The following is a 4,831-nucleotide window of genomic DNA, read 5'->3' as shown; positions in this document are numbered from 1 at the left end:
AGGGTTAGCGTTACGGTTACGGTTAGGGACGGAATTCCCTAACCCAAACCCTAAAAAAAAAATAAAAAAAAATTGTGATGTATGTCAGTATGTATGTGTACGTTCTCACCGGTTTCCTTTTCACTTCAAATTCAAATAAAACTAATTTAAACACTCTGAAAGTTATTTGTAGAAAATTTCATTAAAAACACTAATTTTTCTGAAAGTTATGAAGAAACAAAACCGACTCGTGTGAATTTTCCGAAACTCCCCACCTCCGGGAAACTTTACACAACAGATTCCGATATAATCGGAATCCACATCATCTGAAGTGTATTTAGAAAATTTCATTAGAAAGTATCCATTTGTCTGAAGGTTATGATGGAACAAATCGTAGGGTGGGGCACACTTGTGTAGGTTTGCCCATTTTGTAACTATCGTACTTATTCATGTATAATTCAAAATATTTAATACAAACATCAGAGTCAAAATTAGTTGTGGAAGGAAGCATTATACTGGAGGTTAATGCTGCTAAGCATTTACTATCCCTACTTGAATATAATGCGACTTTCATCTGACGAGGTTGCATTATATTCGAGTGTAAAAATAGGAAGAAATAAGTGATTTTTGCGGAGAAAATAAATAGTGAAGGTTGCAATCATACTCGAGAGTAAAAACTAGATTAAAATATTTCAAGAATTTTTATAAAAACCGTAAAGTTTAACAAAAAAACTCGGGAAATTTGACACCCAAGTGTAAAAATGAGTAGGAGACTTTTTTAGGTAGAAAAAGTGTGTGGCGGAGGATTCTTAGGTAGAAAACTGATTCTCATTATATTCGAGTGTAAAGACAAAAAGATTTTTAGGTAGAATAAATTGTGGGTAGTATTGTATGTACTAGCGTGTAAAAATAAGAGCAAACTATGTTAGATTTTTAGATAGAAAATATGGGGGTCGCAATTATATTGAGGATCACATTGTGCTTGAGTAAATCACATTGTACTTAAGTAGTTTATTATTATTATTATTATTATTTTAATAAAAGCAGAATATAAGCATTTTGCTGAAATAAATCGAAAAAAAAGTTGAAAACGTATTATTTACCGAAATGAAGCTTTTATCTTACGGCAAGATGTTAGGTGAATGTTGCTGGCACTCCTCAAAGATCGTTTCCGATAGAAATTTTGTAATTGTGAAGAGGCGTTTAAATAGCAATAGAATAGGAAATACCGTACTTCAAAGAAACAGTCGAAAATAGATTATTAATTGATGAATGAAAACAAACTTCCGAAGCTTACTTCAGATCATTTTATAAAATTATTTTCCTAATTTCAGTCATTAAATTTAATCGCAGTCATTCAATTAACTTGCAATTTAAGAAGCTTCCTATCAGATGGAAATAACATTTTTCCCAGAGTTATATATTGAATCTCAACTCATTTAGAATTGAAATAAATTGTTAATTTATTAAAAAAAAAAAAAGATTCGTTTGCAATTTATTAGGAGTTTAGACTTTGGTTAATTTCTTTTTCTCCTGAGAAATTTATATATGACTTAGGAAAACCGGGAATCCTATTAGTTAAAATGCAAAATGTTGGCACACATGATAATATCTCGAGAATATTTCATTTATATATTTATTAGTTGAGGTGATATTCATTTCAACATAAATAGTACCAAAGATTTTTGCGTTCAGGTTAAGCCAGCGGAAATAAAAGATAAATGAAATTGAGCGATTATATGACTCCTATTCTGAAAGGAAAGTTTATGGTCTGCAGATTTTTGCAGATTTATAAAGAAACATACCATATACCTACATATATTATACGTTTAAAAATGTTCACCTCATAATGAAGATTATTCTTTTTCCAAATAAAAATTTTGATAACAAAGTTGATCAAATACATTTTGCTAAGTAGGATGAAAATTGTTTAAGATTTTAATGGTTTTTCCTGTTAGAAAAATATTTCTTTGATCATTTTTATTGTCTCCTTGAATCTAGATATTTTATATTTAGCTTTTATTCCCAATCTTCGTTACTAATTAGAATAGTTGGAGGAGTATTTACTATGCAGTGTTCCAAAGCTGTGCGCTTCTGTGCGTATCCAATGCTTTTATGATGAAGTCGAATTTCTTTAACCCTTAGCGTTTTCATAAGTTTATCCTAAACGTCCATGTTTGTTTTTTAGACTTTTAGTTATCCTTTGTTTTGTAGTGGCGCGTGTGGCCGCCACCTTGGGAAGTGCCATTGCGCACGTGCAAGGGATTTGCCGTCAGCGGAAGTACCCGAGCACGCATGCGCAATGCAACACGTGGAGAAAAAAGCTATAGCGTTCCCTCTCTTATTCATCCAGCAGGCGTCGTGTCAACACGTATTCTCTCAGCTCTCCACCGACATGTGGTCGAAGCTTCCTTTGGTATTAGAGCGGCATGCCTGTTCAACCAGGAACCAAACGGCTCTATACCAACCAGATATAAATTATTGATCGGTTGTTACCGTTGACCCTCGTGTTTGTTGTATTTCTGAATTTAATAAATAATATAAGAGCTGGGGAGAGATGGCCAAGCCATCATATCTCATCCAACTCTTATAGTTTTATAGGTTCAGAGTAATATAAAGTTTTTCTTTTGTAAGTCTCAAGTTACTCTGGTGGTTGAAAAGCATTGAGAATGTGTATCATATATGATGCATGGTCATCAGAGAAATACGCCCTGTTTATCACTTGATACACAGAACAGGCAAAAGTTTGATTGGACAAGTTTCAAATAGGCGCAGTCCTAGGAATTTTTCGAAGGGAGGGTACAAGGCCAGAAGGGAATACAATTCCATGAAAAAGAAAAAGGGCGTAATAACATTATTTAGAAGTGCGCACTTCTTTTCTTGAGTTGGGGATACGTGCCCCTTATTCTCTCCCCTCCCCCCGGGTCCGCCCCTATGAGAGACAGCGTTGGAAAGTGTGCATATTCTACACATCGTGCCAAGTGCCAGTCGTAATACTACACTCTTCGGTCCGGATAATCATCATTAGTAGCATGGACTAATCTTGGAACGTAACTTTTCCATTGACAACGCTTCAAAATGCGTTGGACAGACGATTTTGACATACCTACCCCACGACCCTCTTGCCGCATAGACTTTCTTGGACATTGGTGATACATTTCCAGCACTCCTTCTTGGTTTGTGGAGGTTGTCGATTTTCGTGGTCTTTCGGAACGCTTCTCATGGACATTTTGAACAGTTCCATCGGCTTCAAACTTATCTCTAATTCGAGTGATGGTAAGTCGCATTGGTGGATCTATTTGAAATTCCCTGTTAAACTGTCTTTGCACTTTAACTGCGTTTTCACACTTCCAGTAGCATTTTAGAATGAATTTCCTTTGTTCAAAGTCTATCTGCCAACATTAATTTCACTGGGTTTCATTTGGAAAGAAAAAAACATCAACTGAGTTGGAGTAAAGATTATTTGTCAACATAACATGGCAGTCCTGGTTTAGGACGAATGTTGCTGTAATTTAGCCCCAGGAGACATCGTCTCCAGCTGAATATACGACACGATCTGTCCTTATATTTTCGAACAAAGGAATCTAGCACCCCCACTCAGCTCAAAACAATATCTATGTATCGCGATTTCCGGGTTATTTCCCTTCATCAGCTAAATTACAGCAACATTCATCCTAAACCAGGACTGCCATGTTATGTTGGCAAATAATCTTTACTACAAAGTACTGTTGCTGAATATCTCTCCTTGTGAGATTTACAAATAGTAATTTTCTAATTTTATCAATTGAGTTATCAGCTGCTTAAGTGTGCATACACTTTTGGGAGACAGCCTGTTTATATATATATATGTTTACGTGTGACTTCGTATCTGTTTGTCGCCCCCCATCATCACTTGACAACCAATGTTGGTGTGTTTATGTCCCTGTAATTTAGTGGTTCGGCAAAAGATCGATAGATGTGTACCAGGCTTTTAATACATTCGACTAAAAAAGTTCTTCATGGTGGTGCCCCAGCATGATTGCAGTCTAATGCTTTGAAATAAGTAAGATAAAAAAGGAAGAAACCCACAAAAAAAAAAAATCAGAGGGAACATTGGTTTGTATGCATAGATAATAACCCCGTCACTTACGTTCGCTCTAACTGTTAAGGGTTTTCCAGTAAAACTAGCGTTGTGTTTGTTTCTACTCATGGTTAGTTACTAAAATTTGGACATGTCATATTTCTGTCGCAATATTTCTGTATACCGAGTATTCTATAATTTATTTTACTTTGAAGCGGTGAGCTGGCAGGTTCATTAACCCAAAATGCTTTGTGGCATTTCGTCCGTCTTTACGTTCTGAGTTCAAATATTGGGGTCGATAAAATAAATACCAGTTGAGCACTGGGGCCAATATACTTTTAATAGAAAGAATCATTCAATAATTCCATTTGCATTTTAGACTGCTAAAATTAAGTTTCACCAAAAATACAAACTGTGGAATCCATGCAATTCTTATTATGTAGCCATGCAAATGTTTCAGGTAAACGCGTACCTTTTTAAAAAAATTATTGTTATAAATTGTCACTGGAACACCGCTATCTCTACCTCATAGGGAAAGAAAAGGGCAAGGATTTGGGTTTTCTTTTTGTTTTTACCTCTTCATTTTTTTTTCTTAACTTTTAGTATGTAGTAACGCTGTGCGCATGCGTAGTCTCACGCATGCGTGGAATTCAACAACCAAGCTTTCCCGCTTTGATCTGTCTCTTTCTTGCTGGCCAGCGATTGAGCAAGGACGTGTTTAGCTGTCTCTCTCCATCTTTCGAACTTACGCTAGACAGCTCGCTCACATCTACATACCAACGTCCCAACAAT

General features: G+C 35.6%; 2 protein-coding genes across 2 annotated transcripts in view; one reads left to right on the top strand and one right to left on the bottom strand.

Moving 5' to 3' along the window:
* Positions 1-1,100, bottom strand: part of LOC106867679 (UPF0687 protein C20orf27 homolog) — an 82,431-nt gene extending 81,331 nt beyond the window's left edge. The window contains exon 1 of the mRNA XM_052972696.1: positions 1,083-1,100. The gene's annotated coding sequence lies outside the window, so the exon portion shown is untranslated. The remainder of the gene's footprint in view (positions 1-1,082) is intronic.
* The window catches only part of LOC128249430 (uncharacterized), a 38,216-nt gene that overhangs the window by 6,264 nt on the left and 27,121 nt on the right, over positions 1-4,831 (top strand). The window lies entirely within an intron of this gene.

This window comes from Octopus bimaculoides, chromosome 14 (genome assembly GCF_001194135.2).
Source record: "Octopus bimaculoides isolate UCB-OBI-ISO-001 chromosome 14, ASM119413v2, whole genome shotgun sequence".
Classification (NCBI taxonomy): domain Eukaryota; kingdom Metazoa; phylum Mollusca; class Cephalopoda; order Octopoda; family Octopodidae; genus Octopus; species Octopus bimaculoides.
This window is presented reverse-complemented; position numbering and strand designations above follow the sequence as displayed.